We start from the raw sequence: 26,172 nt of genomic DNA, 5'->3' as shown, positions 1-26,172 counted from the left end.
TGATTCAGACAGAATCTCACCCTGCTTGTGCATACCAATATGTTTCATTTATTCAGTTTGGTGCTTAGTGTGATGTACGTTCAACAAGTGGGACTCAGGATGGGATATTATCAGTCTTTTTGAGCCAGTTTGATAGATTGATTGCCAGTCATTGTTTCCCTAAAAAAAAAAAAAAAGAAACATTAACCAGGGCCAGCCAGACCCACCTTCCCCTCCTGTGTGTCAGTGTAGATAATGGCCTGGCCTGACAAATGTACTACCAAGTGGAAAAAGAAGGAAATGCTTGGTCTCATTTGCTTTTCTTTTTACCAAACACACTCATCTTGAGCGGCTTCATGCCCAAGCGTCTGCCATGTGGTGCCACCTGGAAAATTTGTTTTGATGGCACATGTGCACATGGGAAGGCTAGAAAATGATTTGAAAAAAGCTAAAGATGTGTGTTGGCTAAGAGTGTCGACTCATTTGAACAGAAGAGACGATGTCTGCAAGGTGTGAGGTGTTGTTTCAATTTGCAGGAGTGTTTTTGTAATGGTGTGAATTGGGTACAATATAAATTTACTTATTAATAAATGCATTTAGATCAAAATCTAATAAAAAAAAGTAGACCTTTGACAATATAAGCACCATATGCAAAATGTTTTCAAGTGAAACAGGAAACTTTCATTGCATTTTAGGCCGGTTTGCATGACTACTGTGCTCGGAGCCACTGAAAACTCAACCTTATGAAAACAGCGTCCAAAATTGTACTTTTTGAACACTAATGCTCTGTCTCTGTGGAAACAAAGAAAAAAGAAACCATTTGAAAATAACTCCCAAGATCTAACTTTTAAAAAAAGCTCCAACTCCATCATCACCAGCAGGCAAATTCTGTGACATCTACCACATTAGTTAACCTTCTATCCTGCAGACTTGTCTTTATATTTTACTGTTAAGCCCCTCTCAAAATGTATATGTTATATTTATATACTGTTCAGCATTGCAAAATCACTGTTGCCAGTACTTTTAATTTTCACTAAAACTCGAAACTCATACTCTGTGTTGAACAACTCATCTTAATATATTCACCCCTTGGATTAATAAAACATTTCTGAACTATTACAAAACATTATAAAGTATAATTTATCTCCCCTCAACAATTTATCTCAAAGGCATATCACCAAGCATCCCACAATCCTGTTTTGTTTTGCTTTTAACATTTGGACAACAAATGTTTTTGTTTTGTTGCAATTTCCTATTATTAAGTTTGGATAATTAATTAGCAAGATAATGGTTAACCACAGACACAAACTATCTCCACCAATATTCTTGTCTTTACATAACTGAAGGTAGTCACACAAGCAGAGGTAAAACATAGGGGTACTTCACCTGACAAACTATTTTAAATGCGGATTTGCAAAGAGCTGACATTTTATCTTGTTAAACTATTCAGCCAAAGGCAAACCTGTTGGGTTTATAGATGATCAAATGTCAGCAAATTCACATCAGCCAGTCTTGTGATTAGAGATGATTAAACTAAGATTAAACTGAGATGAAAATCATGAAGAACAATAGACCTGCTGGAGATAATCAAAGAGACACTAAACCTTTGTTTAAGTCAAACCTTCTAAATAATTTGGCATTTTGCCTTGATTAAAAAGAGGCAGCAGACTGGCTGTGAGGACAGAGAGCTGTAGAAAGATGTATAATAAAGGTCCTGCCAACAGGGAATCGAACCATAGATTCGCTGCTGACGGCTGTGAGGTGTGCGCCCTTTGTACACAGACTTTCTTTCTTTTTGTCCTTTATCAAGTTTGAAACTTGAGTAAAAGCTACCCTGAAGATTACATGTCTGCGTTTTTTGTATTTATTGGAATAGGCATTCTCTGCTTCTACTAACTCTAACGTTATTTGCACCCCTATTCATTCTGGCGGTCTGCCACAATTCAGTTGACTTTCATTCATCAAAGGGCCGTCTGCACAGGCTGCACAACTGAGAGATAAGGCATTATTGTGACCCAAATATTATAACGCCAGGTTCCGTTCCAGCATTTTATTATACTAAAACCAACTGGCAATGTTTCTTAGAGATGATTTTATTATGAGGAGGAATTTCTGTGCTGTCAGTGGAGGAGTATGAAAACACACTGCTTTATTCTGTTAACATTAGCTTATAAAAATGGTCTCTTTTTCACCAGTAAGCATGCTTGACATAAAGCTGAACATGTAGATGGAGACTGTATTGATTTTAGTCCCAGGCTTGCTAATGGTGAGAATAAAAAAACATTAGTGTGAAGTGATGAGGTGTTTAGGAAAAAGCTATTTGTCATCCCCCTCTGACCTCTATTCCTAATCAATGGTTTCAATTTGTGCATCGATAAAAGCGAACAGGCTTAATGCGAGGACGTAACAAAATGCTACAGGGGTCACATTAAAAATGCAAGGTGTGGTACGTCTATCCAGTGCCCTGACTGGATGTTGTCCAAATATAATATTGTACCACTGCAGCAATTATGGGGATCACTGGAAGGGTGGTGACTACTAGGAAATGAACTCAGGATCAATCTTAGCACTTATCAGGATATAAGTGAGTCAGTTGAGGTTCAAGGAGACTTCAGAAATCTGTTTGGCACCTGATGCAGTGCAGCTCTGCTTAAGAGAGGATGACTGCCAATCAGACTTGATTTCTCAGCCCATAATGCTGCACCTTTCCTCAGGTGTGTGTTAAATGTAAATTCTAAAGCTTTCCACTGATTCAGCGACTCGCACAGAATTTCCAATTTCTTAACTACGAGTTCTCAAAGACACATTTATTTCTAAGATCTTTTTTTTTCTACGCCTGAACAAGTACTCAGGTACTATGATACAATCTCCTTTCAGTGTCAGAGGTTGATGTGCATTTATTTCATCTGGCCTTTCGTGCAGCTCATATTCCCTTCACTGGCATCAGCTTTTTTGCATTACAAATGTAAGGTGGCTTGCTTTGATCAGTTGCATCAGTCAATAAACATTTAGGATTTTAATTTCCAAGGATGCATGCACTGATTGGCATGAGACAATTGTGTTGATTTTCAGTCCACAGAGATCAAATTTACCTGCCACTTTCAATCATAACAATGTATACCGTAGACCCGAGGGCGTCTACAGTTGTTAAGGATCTCTTAACACACCCCTCCATCTAAATCAATGTGATGCATTGTAATGTAAATCACCATTTGGGCTTTGAGTTTTCAGTTGAGTGATTGAGAGTTCAGACTGTCTGAATTATGTGCAAGGCCTTTCTAATGGTGGCTCATAATTTCACAGATCAATGAGCATTATCAATAGCAGTAAAAGAAAAAAAAAAAAGAAAGGAAGGAAAAAAAAAGTGAATTTGAAAAGGGGCCAAACTCAATATTCAGCTCCCATTGTTAAGCAAGGACACGGCTTTTTGAGTGCCACTATGGTACCAAGTACCACCTTTGAAATACAGAGGTGCTCAGTGTGTTGCATCTTAACCCACTTGTCTAATATTGCCTCTGAATCAATATTTTGTTTCCTGACTCACTGTGCAGGTCGGTCACCAGTGTTTAAAAACACTCAATGTGACCCTGGGGGACCAGAACAGGACTGCATAGCACTTCAATTGGGAACTAGATGCAAAAACAAAAACAGAAATATCACTGTATTATTTGAATGATTCCTTTTTGGAGAGAAAATAATTTTATGATCGTGGACATTTTGGAATGAGGACACTTTAGAAAAAAAATATCTCTTGAGACTTGTCCAAAACCTTGTATTTGGTTGGAACTCGTATAAAATTGAATTTTTATTGAATTGAATTGAATTTATTGAATGTTGTCTTTTATATTGAAACCGATCAAAAATTTTACATTAAAACCAAGTCAGTCATCACCAATAAAACATCAATCAGCCAAAAAAATCCTAATCCAATATTCTGTAAATCCAAATTGGCAACTAAGTTTTTTGCCTAAACCAGTGGAGGGATCTACTCTAAATGTGCTTTAAAAGCAAATTTTTTCTCAAGTTCTTAATACTCTCTTCAACATGGGAGTGGAAAAATATGCTTGCTTTATGTAAATGAATGATTATTGTTATTGTCACAATCCAGAACAGTACTGTCCAGAATAAGTTCCAGAAAAAAAAAAAAAAAAAAAAAAATTGCAGGCTCAAAAAAATAGGCTGGAAGGGCATTTTGACCTGAATGGAACATCATGTAGCAACAATCCAACCATCTAGTGTCTAACCAGCTAAATTTCCAGTTTTCCAAACATTTTTCAACACAGACTGATTGAACTCATGCTTCACAATAACAGACTCCTGAACCAACGAGTCTTATTGGTCAGTAATAGAAGGTAGTTACCTGGAGCCTTCATAAAAGAAAAGAATGGCACTGCCTCCTTATTCCTCTCTGCTCCTCATTCAACCTGATGTCACTACAGACATATACGGAGATACTGCAACAGTCATCTTATGGAGGGCCACTCGCTGGGACAAGGTATTATGCCTGATATTTCTTTTCCAAGTTTCTTCTTTTTATTGTTCTTTTGTTTTGGCAGATCACAAATAGCTTTAAGGGGCATACTGCCACCTACTGTACAGGAGTGTACCTCGCATTTTCCCAAACTACAGTGCGAGATAAGGGTAACAAAACATGCGCAAGTTAATCGTGTGTCAAATAAAGTAGTGGTGTCAATAGGAATTTGAATGAACTCGTTATTATCAAGCTAATTTTGACAGCCCTATATACATGTGTGTGTGTGTGTGTGTGTGTGTGTGTGTGTGCGCGTTCTTGTATTTCTATCCTTGTCAGGGCCAAATGTCCCCACAAGGATAGCAAAACGTGGAACGACGTGCCTTGTGGGGACCTTTTTCCGGTCCTAAGTAGGAGAAACAGTGTTTTCTTGACCATGTTGTTGTTACTGAAAAAAGTAAAAGTGCAAAAACATTTCTTTAGGGTTAGGCTTTGTTGTGGTGTGGGTTAGGGTTAGGGTAAGGGTCAGGGTAATGCTACGTTCACACCGAAAGCGTCGCGGGCGTCGTGAGCGTCGCTTTTCTATGCAAAGTCGATGGTGGACGAGCGTCGTGGAGCGGCGGGCGGCGGGGCGGCGCATCAGGAGCGTCATGAGCGTCATGAGCGTCGCTTTTCCAGCGTTTCGAGCGTCGACGCCCACGACGCTCGTCCCCGGCGTCAGGAGCGTCGTGAGCGTCGCTTTTTGAGAGTTGGGAAAACTGAACTTTCGACGCGCTGCCGCTGAGCGTCAACCAATCAGAGACGATCCCTCCGGTGCTACGTCACTACGAGTGATCTGAGCACCAATGCGGGCCAACCAGCCAGTGTTGCTAACTTGACGACTTTCTCGCTAAATCTGGCGACTTTCCAAAGCCTCTTGGCGACGTTTTTTTGTCAAAAGCAACTAGCGACAAATCTAGCAACCTTCTCTGGTGCTCTGGAGACGTGACAGGACGTCTCGTTGCTGTCGTCAATGAGCAGCGGGTGCTGCGTGAGCCCCTCCCCCGTCCCAAAGCGCTCACAAGCGGTCAGTCTCAGCAGCGCTCCCCGCTGCAGGCAGAGCAGAGAGGAGCAGAGCAGACAATAGCGACTTTTCCGACGACGACGCGGTCTAGCTTTATTTAACAAATAAAGCCAAGCCGCTCTCCTGATGCGATCCGCCATAGCTGGAAACAGAAATCAGCCTCCAGCGCGCCAATTAACTGACGTGCATCAAGAGCGTCGCGAGCTTTGTGACCACCCGGTGTCAAGCGTCGTGTTTAAAGCGTCACAAGCGTCAGCTTCGAGGCGTCCCGAGCGTCGACGACGCCCGCGACGCGTCCGGTGTGAATGCCCCATTAGGAGTTAGACATGAATGGGAGTCAATGGACGGTCCCCACAAGGATAGAAATACAAGACTGGGCGTGTGTGTGTGTGTGTGTGTGTGTGTGTGTGTGTGTGTGTATGCCCCCATTGTAATTAACAGCTGTATTTACACTGAATTACACTGCAGTTTCCCTGTGGCATGATGGAATGCAGACACAAAAGGCTGCAGATGATACACAGCGAGTCTATTTTCTCTGCATGTCACAGCAAACATTCAAAGAACTGGAAGAAGAAAGACGGGGATTTGGGACGCCACAGAAAACCAGTTACTGGTCCTTCAAAATACAACACCTCTGGTCGTATCGGCATGTCATTTCTACTCCAAACTGTTACCGGTAGCCAGAGGCATTTTTTTTTTACAACCATGGACGATTAACTTTTTATTCTAGAAGGAGAGAAACATCTTATTTTCTATGATTATGTTGTTATGTTGATATAGTTTGTGAAGAGCTGTCCCTCGGTGTGTGAAATCTCGCAAGATGATCCAGTGCCTGCACAATCCTGTAATCTCGCGATGAGTCCCTCCTCCGCAGACTCCGCAACACTGAAGGGGAATTGCAAAGCTCCACTGTGTATGAGGCAACGCACCGCAGCCAGTGTAAAATGGGGCTAGGGAAGTTAAATGAGTGAATTTAATAACTTAACAACCAAGCTTCTTTCTTTCCCAGATTTATTTTCTGTCATGCTCCAATATATGAAATCACTTCCTCAAAAGCAGCTCAGCATCGAGACTTAGTGCTCCATTTAATCACCCCTATCATAGCCACGAGCCAGTAAACACAAAAGCATGTCCACCACATCATTCAAAACAGGGTCTTATGCATACAAAACCATCTTCTGAAAACTCCTCTTTCTGTGTCATGTCCTCAAGGTGTTGTTCTTTGTTAACTGTCTACAAACTGTACACACAATCCAGTTGCATGAGAGTGCAATCTTGCACACTTTACACAGGATCTTTGTGAATCAAAGTACGAAATACTAGTAATAGCTACTAATAACATTCAAACTTTGCTTTGCAGATTTTTCATTAGCATAAAAGTCTTAGTGTATGGCTTGAACAGACAGCTGCTTCTGAGAAAAGCTCCGCCAGCTTGACAGATGGTGTTTCAATGTTGCAGGTCAGACTGATATGAACTGTAGGACAGGCAGCAAGTAATTTACAGATGTTTCAGATGTGTTTCCTGAGGTTGACATGTTATCTTCAGACGTTTTCAAACAGACATCTTCTCAGTGGGTGTTGACATATGCGTCATGCTCTGATGGCCTTTCTATTTCAGGGAATTATGTCTTTAAAGGTTGGCATGTCTCGAAGTTCATTTGATAACTTGCACTTGCTTGTCTTATGCATAAAATAGATACAGTAGGTATGGTAGTGGTTCTACGGATTTTCTCCATGCTCAAGTAAAACCATAAATGGCTTTTATGTCACCAGAACACTACTTAGATATTGCACAGTACGTTAGTGTGGCAGGAGAAGGGGAAAAAGTGAGTTATTTCAAACTGCACTGAATTTAGATCTTTCTTCTACTTGTTGGCGCATATTCACACATTGACTGTGTGTTTAAAAAAATTAAAAAGCTCTACACATGACTTTGTTTCTACATCTACCGTCTTCAACATGCTTGTCTGTTGATCATTGAGTTTAACTGTATAAGTCAGTCATGAAGACCCATTTATGAGGATGACTAAGTTCTGAGGGGAGTCAAAGTTCTGTTGTGATATTCACAAAGTTAGACCTGCATATATAGAATCATTTTGACAATTTTGTATATTCTACAATTCTACAATTTTATTTAGCAGACGCTTTTGTCCAAAGCGAAGTACAACACAAGCAAGAATTCAGACATAAGGGAAAACCTTTCGTAAGTGCAAGAAGTGCTTAAAATGCAATTTGTGTTGCCATCAAGTTGCAGAAGAAGTGTATATTCAGGACCGTGGGTCTGTTTTCGTATATGAGTGTAGGCTTCAGTACATTAGACAAGCAAATCAGACATTTTTGAATCACTGATTTCAGTCACTGTTTACATTTACAGTTGGCAGTTGATTTCCACCACAATTGCATTGTGAGTGTTGTGAGCAACTCTTCAGAAATGCTGAACACTGTACATACACACTGTTGCCCAAGTACATAGTTTTCCTGTGCAGACACAAGTAGATTGATAACAATGACACTGTGCTGCTCACTATTTGAATTCATCCGCACCATTCCAACAAAGTGTATTCTTAGTGCACCATCATCTGCATAGGTGGAGGTATATTTTTTATATGGAGAAGAAAATTAGTACGTCAGAATGACGAAGAGGGACAGTTTAAAGAAGATTAATTGTTTATATTGTACTGTTTTCTAGGCACATTCAAGGGAGGTTGTATTAAAAAAAAAAAAGAAAAAACAGGTACTTGTGATCTTGCAAGCAGACCACAGTGTTCACAGTGTTTCTGGCAAATTTGTGTTTATAGTCACTTTTTGTCAAATTGTATTTTTTTTTACTTTCTTGCAAAATTAATATTTCTAATTTAGGGTGTTTTATTGTTGCTTTGTGGGTGTGTGCACATGAGAAAACATGCATGAGAAGCCCAAAAAATGGTTCAAGATGTTGCATAAATGGCAAAAAGACTGACAATCATTTTCACTTTTAAACATTTACTGAAGTAAATTTTCTGAGTTTAGTTACGTTTTCTAATAAGACTTAGCTACTACTATTTTTATGATTGTATATCAAGGGTTAGCAGATTAGTTTGACATTTCAGGATATGTGTTGATTTTTCTTTTCATATGGAGTGTGATGATAAGAGAGATACCGTTTTTACTTCAATATGAAAATAGAGCTTTTCAAGGCCATGATTACTCTCATTTAGTGGAAATAGCTAGCCTGCCTGCCTGATGCAAAAAAAAAAAGTGTTGTCCAGCACCGCTTGCTAATTAACACAATCTATTTTCTTCTCTCAATCTGTAAGTCTCCCCATCATGACGTCTCTATCGGTTGCTTGGCAGCGACGGTGTGGTAACAAGACTTCAGGAAGTCAAATATTTATTCCTCTGCTTTCAGTTTTTATGCAGAGCTAAGTTAATTATCCTTTGGCACATGTTTTCTTCTTAATTGACTGGGCAGGAGATGGGAGAATGAATACGAAGCGTATTTTATTTTCAAATGATCAACATTTTTTAAACGGGGTATCTGGATGATACCATTGTTGACTTCAAGTTTATATACATTAGTTTTCCTTTGCAGCAAGCATTTACTGTGCTCAAATGCTGGCTCTTTGTATATAATGACCCTCAAAAATGACGAGTAAAACCTGTTTTAGATAACCTACATTAAAAAACAAAAAAGGCTGTAATGATTACATGATTCTTCAACGCTGTCTTGGGTTTCTGTAACATGTTAATCTCGCCATACAGCACCCACTAATTAGGAGGCAGAAATTAGAGATGAGCTTTCCTGGTGATATTAATCTTTGTAATGTTCCACCTCCTGCTAATGCTGCATTCACAGTGCTGGAAAGTGGCTCCGTTCTGGGGCAGAACAAGCTAGTCAAGGCAACAAGGTCAGTGATTGATTATGTGGCAAGCGTGCAATTCATAATGCTAGAACTCGAAGGGACAGGTACAAGTTAGCTCCCATACAATCTGTAAACTCAGCATAACATTTTAACTAGCCACAAAGGTGGCACTATCCATCCCAGAATAAAAAAACGACTTCAAGCAGCCTTCTGTTCCTCATAAAGACTTTAAAGAGCATGAAATTCAAAACAAAGGTAATAGAGGCCTGGCTGTATAATTATGTTCTTGTCTCAGGCAAAGGTGCCTTCATTCTTCTCTCTGCTTCAGGCCATTTCTGATCCAACAGGAGCATCCCGAATGAAGAATAAGGGAGGGATCTGCAGCAGTGTTAGTTTGTTGGTGAGTGCATTCTTTAATATTTGCCCAAAAGACATGAACGGGTTAAGCTATTATGATCTGCACAGAGTAGATAAATAGGATCCTGCTGGGTATAAAGCAAAGAAAACACTTTTTCTCCAAGATATGTTTACTAGACCTGCGGGGCAAGCATACATAATCGGGGTGTAATTCAATTAATATGTTGCCTCAAAATATCCTCCGCAATAACTCACTTTTTATTTGTATTACGAGATGTTGCATATTAAATGTTGCAGCTCACTGAGCTGAGATCAGGAGTGGCAAAACTAAAATAAGGTGAAAACATTTATTGATTTGAACTGATGCTGAAATTTCTGATTTATAGATGTAAGAGAACTAATAGTGGGGCTTTAAAATGCATCCATCACTAAAGCTATGTGGCACTGATGGCCTGAGAGTGTGGAGCTGTTTTTATGAACACTCTATGAGCAGGCTGGCATTTTTTTTTATCTAAAGTTTTGTTTTCTTTCCCCTTTCTGTTAAAGCTGCATCGCTCTATGTCAGACAAAACCATTCTTAATGTATTTACTGAAAATTTTCCTCAAGCATGACCATGCCACCAGTGATAATCTGTGGTTTACACACACACACACACACACGCGCGCGCGCGTGCATCAACATCATCATCCGATAATACCCTGAAGCTCTGACTATTTGATGTACAATCGCCTTGTGAATACAGTTAAACACTATAAGCCTTTCTGTTATCTTTCTTTTACAGTCTGCCATTCCTCAAAATGGTCCTTGTTAGCAAGGAAGTCTCCCAGATGCCAAAGCAGAAAGAAGAGACGCATCAAAGTGCCAAGTATTGTGGTGGATGTCTGCAAGACCCTGTTGGCATGAAACTCCAACCCTGCGGTCACGCCTACACTGCCTCAAAAGCAGTTACAGTAATTGCAAAGAAGCTATTGTTTTTTTCTTTCCAGCAGAAATAATTGCGTTCACAAATGGTTGGTGGAAATCTGAGACATGAGAGGAAGCGCAGGGGTCAGATTGCAATTGGTAACTGCAGAATTTTGCTTTGTTTTAAAGAAAAACTGGGGTCTCAACAGAAAAACACAAAGGCGTGTTCATTTCCTCGCAACATGTTAAAGTGTTTCATTTAACAAAGCCTGGCATTACCACACATTCATCTATGCCTGGAACTATTGCAACATAAACATAAATTTCTCTTCAGCTGGCAAGGAAAACAAAGTCTGCTTCAAATCAAATTTCTGCTTGTTTGCTTATCACTCGCAACCAAATTAGTGAGACAAGGAAAGCAGGAGGCAAATGTGTCCATTAGATTTAAAAACCTACAAAAAAAGCAGTATCTCTGACATATGGCAAAAATTTGACTGAAGCTAAATTATATCAGCCAACATTCATCAACGCAGCCCTGGAGGACAGGTCAAATGGGAATTAATGCTTCAAGCAGAGTAAGAATTTAATTTATGTGCTTGTAATCAAACGCGCCAGTTAGATAAGTTTTGCCTCACCAGGAGTACGAAACATGGGTCTCAAGAGTTTTTTTTTTTTTTTTTTTTTTTTTTTAACAACAAACTTTTGAAAGTAAGATTATGAAGTGGAAATTATCTGTGATGTGAATGCACAAATACACCTGTCATGCACACTGAGCTGTAAAGATACGTATATGATTTCTAAACATATAGAAGAAGTGTGTGTTTTCATCACTCAGAAAATGTACTATATGGCTGCCTGTACATCCCATAAACCCTTTATACACGCATGCAGTTTTACCTGTAGATGGTGAGTTTAACTTCTGCCCAAACAAACAGAGCACAATGGACTGCTCTTGTGTTATTTCAAGCAGCCTTGGAGAAAGGAAATGTACCCATCCTTTATTTATTTGAGGAGTAGAGACATGCCAGGTATGTAGAGAGCCTATTCCCAGCTGAGTCTCTCTGCAATTTATACTGAAGGCCTAGTCGAGCAGGACAAATAAATGTTGTCATCGTCTGAGAGCCAAGTGTGTTAACTGATCTGGAAACGGGGGTGGGGGGGCTGGGGGGCTCCTTTTTGTTTCTTTTGAAGTGGATACGATCCAAAATACTCATCTCAGGGGTCCTAGTCCTATCTGTTACTTAAAATAAATCAGTAATTCAAAACAGTGTGAGCTGCCAGATACTTTACAATACGATTGACGATAGATGGAAACTGGACGACTAATTCCTTTGAAAATCTGTTGTGGAAATTGCATAATTAATAGATAATTTCTCATTAAGAAGAAATACATAAAGCACATGTGCTAAATAAAGACACAAAATATTGTATTCTTGTTGCACCATCTTCACAATGGTTTGGCCAAAAGAACTGAAGAACCTTCAAGGAGAAGACCAGAAACAGTCTTATCTGGGAAATACATGTGAAGCTAAATGCACCTTCAACATTTTAACAGTTACTAATTTTAATAAAGCTTTAAAGGCTCCAACAGACGCTCTCTGTGAGAACTTTGCAGACCACTTCAGAACTAAAATCATGGACATCAGGTCCAGTCTTTTACCCCAACAAGTTTTATCAGTGAACACAGGTGAACCGTTGTCCATGCCTGAGGAAACACTGGACAGTTTTGACCTGGTTGATGCGAGGACTCTTGGTTGAGCTTTATCCCAAGTTAAACTAACAACCTGCCTTTTAGATCCTATTCCAACACCACTTTTAAAGTCATTTTATGGATTCCTCGAGGAACAGATTTTAAATATCATGAACTGCTCTCTTCAGACGGATGTCTTCCCCACTGCCTTTATAAACGGCGGTGGTGAGGCCCCTTCTGAAGAAGAGCAATTTAGATACTAATGTTCTTAATAACTACAGACCAGTATCCAACTTACCATTTTTAAGTAAAGTTTTAGAAAGACTGGTTTTTAACCAAGTCAATGACTTTTTAATGATCAATAACATTTTAGAAAGACATCAGTCTGGTTTTAGAGTGAACCACAGTATCGAGACGGCGATTTTAAAGATTTTAAATGATATCAGGTGGAATTTAGACAATAAAAAACTCACAGTGCTGGTTCTACTGGATCTGAGTGCTGCTTTCGACACAGTAGATCATCACAGTTTAATAAATAGACTGAGTCACCTGGTGGGCCTCTCTGGTACTGTTCTTAACTGGTTCAGTTCTTATCTCACAGATCCATGTTTTTATGGAAGTATGGATACATGTTCCTCAGGAACCCATGAAATTTGGTGTGGAGTATCCCACGGTTCAATTTTAGGTCCTATTCTTTCTCTCTACATGCTTCCTCTTGGGGACGTCATCAGGAGACACGGCATCAGTTTCCATGGTTACACTGATGATACTCAGCTGTACGTCGCCGTGTCTCCTGATGACTCAGGGCCAATAGAAACCCTTTTAAACTGTATTTCAGACATCAAGTCATGGATGGCAGTGAATTTCCTACAGCTCAACCAGGACAAAACCGGGTGCAGTGATTGACGCTCTTGCCTCACAGTAAGAAGGTCCTGGGTTCAAGTACCAGCAGGGATTCGGGGCCTTTCTGTGAGGACTTTGCATATTCTCCCTGTGTGTGTGTTGGTTCCCTCCGAGTACTTCAGCTTCCTCCCACGGTCCAAAAACATGTATGTCAGGTTAATTGGTCACCATAAGCTGCCCCCCAGTGTGAATGGTTGTATGTCTCTCTGTGTTATCCCTGCAATAGACTGGTGACCTGTCCTGGGTGTACCTCGCCCACAGCGGTGTTGTGCATCGCTTTGGACAAAAGCGTCTGCTAAATTAAATTGTAAAACTGAGGTTTTAGTTATCAGTCCCGAAGGCCAGAGAGAGACGCTTTTACTAAAACTTCTAGATTTTAAACCAGCACAATCGATTAAAAACCTGGGCGTGATTTTTGACTGAGTAAAATTTTATTCCACACATTAAAAAAGATTGGTTTTTATCAACTTAAGAATATAACCAGAGTTTGCCCGTTTCTCTCTCAGGCCAGTACAGAGGTACTAATGCATGCTTTTGTCTCCTGCCGGTTGGACTATTGCAATGCCTTGCTCTCTGGTCTTCCCAAAAAGAATATTTCAAACCTACAATTATTACAAAATTCAGCCGCACGGGTGCTGACGGGAACCAGGGGTCGGGCCCACATTACACCGGTTTTACAGTCGCTGCAGTGGCTCCCTGTCCACTTCAGGATCAATTTTAAAGTTCTCTTACTAGTTTTTAAATGTCTTAACAGCCTTGCACCTTCTTATTTAGCTGATCTATTTTTACCATATCGACCCTTGTGTGCGGTGAGGTCCTCTGGCAGCGGCTTACTGTGCTTCCCAAAAGCTAGAACCAAAACTAATGGTGAGGCGGCCTTCAGCCATTACGGCCCCCACCTGTGGAACAGCCTGCCGGAGAACCTCAGGACTGCAGACTGTTGATATTTTTAAAGGGAGGTAAAAAACACACCTTTTTAATTCAACTTTTAACTTACCTTTTGAAGTCCTCTTATTTTCATCATTATTTATTTAATTTTACTCTATTTTATTACATACTTTTAATTTATGTTACTTTTTTATTTTAGAATCTTATCTTGCTTATTTTATTATTAACCGTATCCTTTTAAGTTTTTAGCTGTTAAACTCCAGTGTTTTCTGACGGGGGTTCCTTCACACCGGGAGTTGGATCTGGTCCACTGCGGGGATTACTCTGGTCCTCTGGTCCCAGCTGGCCTAGGGGGCTACACACCTTGGTGTGAGGGTTCCCTTGGTCCGGCACGGTTGGGGGTTGGGCGCTGGAGCCCCAGCAGTCATGACCTTTGACTTATCCCAGTGTGGGCGGCCCCACTGGTGGTGTTTCCCATGATGCTCAGTATCATGCCATGTCTCCTCTTTTGTGTGAAACAAACTGGGAGTGTGTCTGTTTACATGTGGGTGTGTGCGTGTACACCTGTGTGTGTGTGTGTGTGTGTGTGTGTGTGCATATGACCCTGATTGATGGTGTGGTTTTGTTTTGTTTTGGTTTTTCCTTTTGTTTGTTTTTAGGACCGATTTTACTGTTCAGCACTTTGTGCTGTTTTATATGAATATGAAAAGTGCTTTACAAATAAAGTTTGATTGATTGATTGATGGATTGATTGATATCACTTTTTAAGAAGATGAGCACAAGTACGAGTACTAATCTTTAGCCAATTAATGATATGAGTACATATTATTAAAATGCCATGAATCTTAATTCATACTCTATAAGCAAATGATATGGAAACGCTATGTGTTGCTATGAACCACCCCTACACAACCTCGGTATTGACGCTACAAGCATCTTTAAAAGTCTTGAATGCTCTAGTATACTAGTGCTTCTGCGGTACACATAGGGCAACACATAATTTTTATTTACACACTGAGCAATGTGAACTGTAGACCGAAGGAGCAATTTCTTTGTGTATCAGTCAAGCTTTTTTTTTTTTTTTTGCAGAGCATGGAGCACCATTGGTGTGTGAGACGCCAAACTCTTTAGCATGTAGCATGTAGCACAGCTCAAAGTAAAATCCTACTAGCTTCACTGAGCAGTTCACTCTGCTGGTCCAAATGTCTCTGGCGATTAAGTCGCTAGTGTTGTTCAAACTACCTTTCACGCCTCCTCTTGCTATCTTGTCAGAACGCAATTAACAGTCTGCCAGAATTATGACATTGTCGTTTCTATTTAAAAAAAAAAAGCCTAAACTGCAGCCTACATCACCCTTCCTCTGTCATTTTGCTCCTGCTGGTTGATTACTTCACGTAAAACTTACCAGGTTGTATTGGGGGTCTTTTACGGGTACATGTACCTAGTGGAGTATCAGACCTGAGACCCGATACAGATATGATTATCAGTGCTTCTTTACTAAATAGTGAGTGTGCATGCTGTGGTCTGTGTTTGCTTGACTTGTGATAGACAGACAATCCTGCTTTTGCAGCATTTTCTATCATAAGTTCAATCACACATTCATGGAAAGTGAATGAAGGGATCTTGCTTTGGTATATTAAGAAATTCCAAAAATAGCTGTTGGTGAATTTTATCACCGCCTGTATCAACTAACATTTTCATTCCAACAGCGCACTGAATTGTTCTGACTGAATTTCTAAATACCAAAAATCATAAATTCCACTCATTTCAGCAAAATGTAAAAATACAGCAGGAGCTTATCACAGTTTGTTTATGCAAGAGTTGTTTTCTTGTCCTCAAGCTAATCTTGAATAAATAATATCAGTCAATGAGGCAGGTTTTCACCCATTGCATATTTATCACTTTGTTTTTTGGGGAAAAAAAATGGATTTGTGGTTTTATACATTTCACCTCTGAAGGTCAAATCTGCTCTTTCACTGGAGTTTGATGCAACAAAGTCATTGAGTTGGTTGTTGCATGATCAGAGAAGTCTGGTTAAAGTAAATGGCCGATTTTCCAGCAGTGAGTTGCTTTGCTTTGGGGTATGTAAATGTGCTTTTAACAGCACTTTAACACTGCATACATTTAAAATGTTCTCGGAGGAAATGTTCTCAAAGGAAGTGTGATTTTGTGTAGCTGAACAAGAAAAGAGTGGTTATAGCATGATTTTGCAGCAAAGATTAAATCTTTGGAACAAATCAAAGATTCCAAGAGAAACTTTTTATGTTAATGAAATTTCTTCTGCAAAAAAAAAAAAAAAATTACCACAATGAAATAATGAGCTATTGCTTCAAAAGTGTCAGGATCAAATGTCAAGATAACCTTTTCCCCTCCCCAAAAAATTTAGATTATTCCTTAACAAAAAAAGACTGCTGATATACTATATAGGGAGACCAGACACTGTTAAACAAAAAAAAAACAAAAAAAAAAAAGAAATAAAAATGATGATGAGATTTCTTCAAACAATGCTTAGCTTTCTGAAAAAAAGACTCATCACCCACCACGGGAGAGTCAAAAAGCCAACTTGCCTTAAGAGAAGAAAAGACAAAATCAGGCAAAATGAACTTAATTGAACTAGCAATGGGTTGTTCCAAGGTCTCTGATAAATTTGAAGAATATTATTCAATTCAATTTAATTTGTACAGCACCAAATACAACAAAGTCATCTTTAGGCACTGCAGAGAAAAACCTAATGATTCCACATGAGAAGCAGAGGAGACTGTGGAAATGACAGGAAAAAACCTGCAGAACTAGACTCGGAGGTGGAGACTTCCTGCTGTTCCTGTAGGAATCTGTTCGAGGACAGGAGAGAAAAGGAATGGACAGACAGATTGTGGGGAGGGATTCCCTGGTTTGGGTGTGGGGTAGGGCTTCTACCAGATGGGTGCAGAAGGCTCAGCCCATGAACTTCTAGTTCCATTGTCAACGACCCTGCAGGAAGGTAGAGAGAGAAAGAGAGGATCAACAACAGAAGAGAAACAAAGATTTGTGACATGTGACAGTGAAACGTGGTGAACAAGAAAAATAAGGTCTCCTAGCCATCTAAACCAAAAGCAGTTTCACTGCCCAGACTGCCTCAAGCCTCAGGCAGTCTGTCAATAACACATCAAAATCTAATTGGCTGATGATACTGTCACTTAATGTTACACAACCCAATAGCAGCGTCCAGCTTGGATCAAAGGCTAGCTATGAAACGACTGCTGCCCCAGCACAGCGGAGATACTGAGCTAAGATGTGTTTATAGGACATAGGACATTTAAGCTCTACTAAATATAACCATTTGTTTTCTGTATAAAGTAGCAAACTGAACAAGTAATTGACTCCAGGCACATTTCAGAATGACCTTTTAATTATGGAGAAACAAAATAATTTCATACAGAGCGAGCACTATCCTTGCTGCCCCTGACTGCATGCCACTGTTCATTACGCATGTGTAATGATTTTTAAAAAATATTTTATTTTATGTAATTGACAGTATTCCTATTTTTAAAACTGCAGCACAAGTGAATAAACTTTGGTTTTACTTAAATTATGAAAATGATGAAGAAATACAGCATGAAGCCACATATTTTCAACTAAAATAATGACAAAGTTGAGGCATGCTTGCTTAAGCTTCAGCAAGTAAAGGTATAATGAAAAGCAAAGCCTTAAGCTGTAGCTCTTTTAGCAGGGCAGCACCACAGGGGAGATAAAAACTGAGCAACAGGGAGCAAACAATGACTGTTCCTTCCTCAAAGGCCTTTAACACCAAGTGAGTTCACAAGACTTCACAAGTTTCAGTAAAAAACAAACAATAAATATTTTGAGGAACTGAGTCCAAAAGCAGGACTTTAAATGGTTCTCATAACCCAAGATTCGCATGGAAGTTTGCAGAACTAGTTATCTACTTGCACATGTGGAAGGATTCAGTAGCGCCTTAGGGCTGCAGGATGCCGGAATAGATCATGGTACACCTTAGCCAGGTCACCAGTCCATCATTTGAAAAACCAGAGAGACAAACAGGAAGTTGACCTAAAGGCACTGAGGATAGAATCTGACAGGCGTGTAAAATATTCACTCACTGCATTTAGTTTTATGCACAGGGAGTATCAGGTGTGTGCTCCACAGTAACGAAAATACTACTTCAGGATAAATGATTTATGAACAACTACCTGTATGATTTACTAACTGAGGACATGCCTGAGTTGTGTTTTATTGAATCTGTTTTCAGTGAGTTTGTTCATTGAGCAAACCGCTCAGCTTTCTGAAAAGATGCTGTTCATTTGGAGAGAACGATTTCCTCAACTGGTTCATCACAGATTATTATACAAAACTGAAAAAAAAAAACAAAAAAAAATGTTTCTTCATAAAAAAAATTTTCTGTAAGTCTCCAACATGTTTGATAGCTGCCTCCACCAACAGGTCCAACCTAATATTTTTGTGCTTGCTGGGTTTCAGCCCTCCATCCAGTCACTTCAGAAGCAATGCAGTTCAGTTTCCAGAAGGTTGTTCACGTATGAATAGGGTCTATAGCAGGGATGTCAAATATAAGGCCTGTATGGCAGAGCCAGGCCCAACAACAAAAAAACATAAATTTCAAAGAAAAAAAATGAACTTTTTAACTAGTTTCTCAAGAGTGACAGAAACAACTCAACACTGAGACCCTGAAATCATTGTGAGCATTAACTCTGACACCATGAAACATGCATAATGCAAAGGATTTTTTGTCATTTCACTGTATTTTTCACCAGAAGGATTCATTCAAAATAGCTTTATGCTGAGACAGTAGTCATTTTCAAGAGTAATTACTTGTTATTTTGGTGCTATTTTACCAGTGCAGCCCACACAACATGAAACTCTGCTGTATGTGGCTCCAGAACTGACATTTGTTTGACATCTGTGGTCTATAGCATTTATTCTCCTTCTGAATACTTCTCTTGGTATATTTTGCTACTTAGGGTGCATTTTTTAATAAATCACCCGCAAAATGCATGCAAGGTGAACGTCTAACCTTGTTGTTTAAACATGCAACTTAGTACACTTGATGTAAGATCTTGGTGAATCAGCCCCAGAAAGAAAGCAGCTCTCACAAACTTGACAGCAAATACTTGTGCTGTGAAGTGAAAGTGCTAAACGCTACAACACAAAGCTGACCACAGTGAATAAGTCTTAAAATAAAAACTTCAATTCATAAACATGGTTAGATATACAGATTCTTCGACAACCAAAGTTATTCTTCCTGAACACTGTGCTATGACAACAGACTTTCATGCAGAAAGCATAATGTATTTTTTGCTTTTTTTCCGCAACACAAGATGATGCATCAGTTTTCAATTTAACAGGCATGAAAATTAATTGCACAACAAGGTTATTACAAATATTGACTTTTACATGTTCCGAGGTCATAGGCATTAGCTAATTGAAACTGGGATCAGAACTGAAGCCTTAGCTTTAACAGTTTTAATTGATATGAAGAGCACCCAGATTATCATTGTGCACATTCAATTTTCTTGATTTTATGTCTCCAATGTGTAGCTTTCAAATTATTAGACCATCCAAAAAAGCTGTAGAAAGCATTTCTGAAAGTGTGTCAATGTTGTCAGGTGATGCTTGTCTCCCTTTTATCAGGCTGGCATGCTCAAGTATCATGATCATTTACGTTCTATTTAATCTGTTGTGACCACCAGAAGGTGGTAATGAAAGCACTGAATGTTCCCTTCATGCATGTACAGTTCAAGTATGCATACCAACATGGGAACTGCCGTGCAGTAGCTCCCTCTCCTGAATGCAGCCCCAGCTAGAATTTACAGCCCCTGTAGTCTTGTGTCTGCTGTGTAGGTGGTGTATGCCCCCTTCCCTCAGCTACACTGACCGTGTCCCTCAGCCTACTGTTCGACAATATTATTGTCAGCCTGAGCCATTGCTCCTGTTTGTACTGATAGGCCAGTAGCCGAACGTTAACCAGACTGCTCAGCTCTTTGCAAGTGAGCCAGATCTACCCTAGTCTCGTAAACCAGCCCCGCCCACTCCACATTTGGATTGTGGAGCTAGGGTGGGTCTGGGGTCAAGGCATTACAAACTTCATGCAGGGGGTGTCGGGTACTCCTTTGACTGACAGCGCACTCTGGCCAATCAGCGCTTCAAAACAAATATGTTGTCAAAATGAATCCTCTTCTCTACATGTAAAGACAAGCAAAAATGTCCTTTCCTGTTAGAACCTCACCAAGCGCAGACTCTTGCTCTTGCTTGATTGTTCTAATACTTGATATTTTGGCTATAACTTCACGTATTGCAGCACGATGGTTAATGTTCATCTCTGTAATCTCCACTATGTCTGTTTTGGAAGAAGCTACTTGCAGTGATGGCGTCACTTCCAGTTTTGCCACCGGAATTTGCCAAAGAAAATTGAAAATAAAAAGCAGAAACGCTGATTGGCTCGGCCATCGCACTGCTCTGTCGCATTCTCTTTGTGGCCTTGTCCCCAGACCCACCCCAGCTCCAAAATCCAAATATGGATGTGGAGTGGGCAGGGCTGGTTTACGAGGCTAGATCTACCCCTGTTGGGAGGCCACGTCCACACGCTCTTTTTGCACAGCTTGTTGACGTGCCAGCAACGGCTGTTAGTGACGCAGTTGGTGTTAGCTTAGCCACTGTGATGAAGGTGCAAGTCGTGTGCCCCTTGCTTGGTTTATTAGAACGATCCTGGTTATTTAGCAACTCGACTAGTGTTAGCTTAGCTGTTGCTTGTAAGGCCACATTTTGCTATTTTCCCCCGATTATAGGATCCCATCGTGGCTGTTAACCACACAGTGGGTGTTAGCTTGGCCACTCCTGGTGGAGACGCTGTTCATGCATTCTCCTCCTGGCTTATTGCTACCTAGTTTAGCTGCTCAGTGGCACGGCTAGTGTTAGCTTTAGCCGCTGCTCAACTGCTGCTGGGTTGTAGCCGAAGGCCGTGACGGCCCCGTTGTGTGCTTCCCTCAGCTTTTAGGAACCAAGTGTGGCAGTTGGCCATGCCAGAAGATTCAGTCGGGGCTGAGCTTGTAGTGACAGCGAAACTTAGTCCCTTTCTAGGTTCACCCAGTGGCTACAGGTGGCGTTACTGGTATTTCTCAAACTGTGCATGCATGAAAGTAACTTTCACTACCAAGTTCTCGTGGTCATTCGGAATCAATAGAACTGTAGTTACATTTGTAACTTTTGTTTTAAGACCACACCTTAAGACTAGGGTCAACATTTGAAAGGTTTTTTTTTTTCAGTTAATCAACAACCCACCTCATCTTAACCATTCCTTCCCTGTGCGCGCACACACACACACACACACACTCAAGCAAACAGTAATGTTGATACTGCAAGAATACCAGCACATCTTGACATCTTGCAACAACTTAGAGCTCGATTGTCTTGTACAGTTAATTGTATCTATAGCGTTGGATGTTGATGCTTGATGTTAAAAAGTCTTGACTGCTCAATAAGGCCAGTGACAAGTACAGAACATAAGGATGTTGCATAAACAGCATGTTGCTGTGAAGAACGAATTACACCCTCACAATGAAGTTCTCATGAAGCACAAAAGGACCTTCAGCAAGAGACTCATTGTTCCCCAAATGCACCACAGACACAGAGCAGCACAGAAAATCATCCCTGCCTGTGGCCATCAGACTTTATAACACCCCAGGTCCTCTTTACAGGACCTGGGGTGTTTTGGCTGTTCGTTAATATGACAACGGCGTTGGGAGTCACTGAAAACAGCACTTTCTGGAAACAGCTCCCAGAGTGCAATGTTTTCAAAATTTATTCTTCTTGTCTAAACAGGGGAAACACAACTTTTCTGAAATGTAAAGTAATGGACATGTGCACTTCTGTGTCCCTGGAGTTAATAACACTGTGGAAAGGGGAAAAAAAGCAAAATGAATAACTTGGATAAATATTTTAATTTTAATTACAATACCTAAAGGTTTGCAACACATTTCATAATTTGGTGTATTTTGCAATATTTGGGAATAAAAATATTGATTGAAAACTGCTGTTTCTCTCTATAACTTCTTGCTAACAAGCAAGATGAGTGGAGCAGCACAGCAGTAGAAACACGCATTGAGAAGCAGTTAAAAGTTACAATAAAAGGAGTTTGAAAGCCATTTCCCAAAGCGTGAATTGTCTTTTGTCTCCTCTTGGAGAGGGAGAGTGTAATTGAAACAGTTTGGGTGGGTCGCATGCTGTTTTTCTTCACTAATTTGTGCCATGAATGTGGATATGGGCCATTTTGCATTAATATCTGTCATTTAATTTTGCAATGGAGAACTAAAAGCTATGAAGAAACTGTTATAAAGAAACTTCATTTTATTTTTGTGTACAGCCTTCTGTTCAGGCCGGGTGATTCATCCCACACAGGAGATCTTGTGGACCTCATGGTGGCGGCAGACTTTACATGACCTGTAACTGTGAGCCTGAGTTGAGCCGGAGCATGCACTGGAGGACCATGGATTTTTCTTACACTCACCAAATTGTGTGCTTTGAACTGTGATATGGAAATGAACTGAGACAATAAGGGTGTCTACAAACTGTTACATCATTGACATTTTCTGAAAAAAGTTAATGTTGAATTGTAATTTCATTTGACAGTAAATTCTGATTGTACCCATAAAATTTAATTTAAAGAAAGTTACCTTTAAACCTTGAAAATAACTTCCCGAAAAGCACTGACTCAACAGATAATAGTTCAACTAAGTAGGTCTTGCTTGATTAAAAGTACAATTACGGAAACTAATAAGGGCCAATCCCATCTAAAACAAATTAAAATAAATTGAATTTATATAATCAGAGCCAACAAGCTGATAAGCAGTTCAGGATTCTGAATTTACATCTGGTAATACAAAAAGGGGGTGTATTCATCAGTGATTGCTGGTGTGTTTTCTGTGCTCCCCACTAATTTCGAGCCCAGAACTGGTCCAGTAGCTTCAGTTGCTGAAACCTATTGGTGACTTTTATTTTTGGACACCTTTGGTCAAAATGGATAATATGGCACAAGGATTGACAGTGTTGATACAAATTTTAGCTTTGGGTGTCAGCCAGCAGACTGGCGAGCTAAAAGCTAGCTTCCTGTGCAGTGCCATCCATATTATTTGGGGTGTACAGAACATTATGGATGACACTACGACAAAAATGTTTGGGCCGTGTGTGCTGTTCACTCTGGGGCTCTATTTTGGTGAACAGAAAATAAAGGAGGATAGTACAAGCAATCACAATAAGGTGTTTAAAGAAAATTTCTTTGTTTCATGAGTGATTTGGTGTATCTTTATTGTGACAGACACTCTGGAAACCTACATGTGAGGTTTTGGTGAAGTGTGTGCACTGTGCCTGTCAGACAGATTATCCCGAGAACAGGTCTGCTCCGCTTGTACGGATAATAGACGTGGTTCCAGCTGGTGAACTTTCAGCGCACCTTCCGTGAATACTCACTGTGCCAAGATGACTGGATCAACACCTGCCTCTAGTGCACAGCCATGCCCATCTTGGTGCATGCTGTACCTGTCGAAATTACCACCACGCAGCCTGCGCCACCCTTCACCACCCTATGTCCCGCTGCAAAAGTAAAGCCCTTGAATTTAAAGCAGTACTATGCAACTTTTGCTCTCACGCGCCCCCTACTGGTCTCCTGTGAAAGCGCACTGTCGTAAACATTCTCCGCATCACCCCACCACCCCCACCCCCGATCCACATGCAGAGAGCATCCCACTCCCTTTTTCTTTTTTTTTTCTGCTCGTCAGACAAAAGTTTTTTTCTGTCCTTTTGGTTCTGCCATCCATGAGCAGCTAATGGTGGCGTTGCTAACGCTAGCGAGGGTTTCATGTTTGTTTTACGGACTTTTATACTTGTACTCGTGTATGAGTCCTGTAAAGCAGGTTTGTTCTCGCGAGATGTAGTCGGGTCTGCTCCTCTGAAAGTTGCAAGCACTGTTTTCAGGACACAGACCCCGGGGGGCGTGGAGGGACCGGCGAATCACCGTGACAAGTCTTTGTTTACCCCCACAGGGATTCTGAAAAACATTTATTGAGGTAAAAAAAAGTTGCATAGTTCTGCTTTAACTGTGTCAAGTGCACATTTACTACACCGTCATTTTGATTACATGTTAAGGTTTTTATCTTTCCCCTCAGTGGAGAGTGAAGATGGTTTGAGCCAGCAGAGAGCTTGTGCATAAGGTTTGCCTATGGAGTAAGTAATAGACTTAAGACTTCTCTATGTGAAAAAATGACATTTCTGGTCAATTGTCATGCAAACAGACCTCCATTATGCACTCATTTAAGGCTGTTTAATTTTAATGTGGAAAAGATCAAAATTCGAAGTCTCCCTATGCACGAGTGCGTTAGACAGCGCCTATCTCCGTTTCGTAACCCCAGGCCACACAGCTACTGTGAGTAGTGAAAGCTACAGTCGGGGGGTTAGACCTCTGGTAGCTCTGTGTGTTTGACCTCCTACCCCGTTCTATATATGCTGAGCACCTGGCTAGAAGGCAGTAGGTTCAATTTTTAAGGTCTTTGGTATGACCCGGCCGGGATGCAAACCCACGACCTCCCAGTTGTGAGGCGGATGCTTTACCACTAGGCCATCACTACAGTGGAAAAAGGGTTATGGAAAAGATCTTATTTTATTTAATTCTTTTCTTATTTTTGATGAATCCTCTTTGCAAAGAGGATATTTATCCCAAATAATCTCCACCTGGGATTATTAAAGTATTCTGATACAAAAAAGAAGTGAATTGAAGTGATGTTTGGGGCTGAGGTTTGCTCTTAAAGCTCTTTCAAAAGTGAATATGCATCAGTAACCCATCAAATTATTACCAATCTCTAATATTGTGTAGGTTTGCTTTTTACCCTTCAGCCAAAAAAACAGTTTTACTTTGTTTACATCTGGCTTTCTATTAAAAAAAAAAAAAGTGCCCTTTCAGAATTTTCACATGTGCATCATTGACCTTTGACCATCCATGACCCTATAATCTTTCTTTCTTTGGGTCTGTTGCAGTAAAAACTCATATAGGCCCATAAAACTCATGACAATGTTCATTTTCCTGGGCCCCAAACTCTTCAGTATGTACATAAATGACGTACCTGATGTATTAAATAATGCTAAGTGCCTATTGTATGCTGATGATACGAGTCTCTATTGCTCAGGTTGCACAGGCTCATGGCCACAATGGCCCATGAGCTCACACTCCTTAAAGAATATTTTGACAATAATAAGCTGTCCATGAATCTGAGTAAAACCAAATACATTATCTTTGGAAATAAGACAATAAAGAACAACATCAATTTAAATGTCAATGAATCAACTATTGAGCGTGTGCAGGCCAGTAACTTTCCAGGCATTACAGTCGATGATAAACTCTGTTTGAAGAAACATATACATACTATAAAGTCAAAATTGGCAAAAAATGTTGGTGTAATAGGAAAAATGAAATCAGTATTAAATAAAAACTCACTTATGTTATTATACAATTCCCTAGTCCTTCCATATCTTACCTATGAGGCAGAAATATGGGGAAATAATTATACCATAATTATAGTGCAGTATTGACCCTATATTTTTACTCCAAAAAAAGGCAGTTAGAATTGTTAGTCACGCTGATTTTTATGCACCATCCAATCCCATTTTTGTGGCGTTAAAAACATAAAAAATATATGACATTATTGATCTAAATACATTAGCTGTCATTTACAAAGCATACTATAATAATATTCCAAACTGCATTCAAAATATGTTCGAACATAGAAAGAATTGTTATAATCTTAGGGGTCCTTGCATTTTAAAAAAACAAAATAGGGTAAGAACAAATAAAAAATGCAAATGTATCTCAGTAATTGGAGTCACCAAGTGGAACGAACTTGATGAGGGTATAAAAACATGCAAGACCTTGAAAGTATTTAAAAAGCAGTTGAAAAGATTAGCTCTTGAAAAATATCAATCCCAGGGAAAATAAACTAAAATAACCAAAATGATTTTGAATGGACTCCTCTTATCTTGTAAATGATATCGATAGATATTAGCCTGGTTTTCTCTTCT

At 39.9% G+C, this 26,172-nt stretch overlaps 1 long non-coding RNA gene across 1 annotated transcript; it reads left to right on the top strand.

Moving 5' to 3' along the window:
* Positions 1-3,222: 3,222 nt before the first annotated feature.
* LOC115381825 (uncharacterized) lies at positions 3,223-26,172 on the top strand. Its single transcript, XR_003930462.1, has 4 exons — positions 3,223-3,233; positions 3,451-3,457; positions 11,845-11,852; positions 25,933-26,172. It is a non-coding gene; the product is annotated as an uncharacterized LOC115381825 (long non-coding RNA).

The sequence above is a fragment of the Salarias fasciatus genome, chromosome 23 (genome assembly GCF_902148845.1).
Source record: "Salarias fasciatus chromosome 23, fSalaFa1.1, whole genome shotgun sequence".
Lineage (NCBI taxonomy): Eukaryota > Metazoa > Chordata > Actinopteri > Blenniiformes > Blenniidae > Salarias > Salarias fasciatus.
Note: the sequence above shows the minus strand (reverse complement) of the source record. Positions and strands in the feature narration are given on the sequence as shown.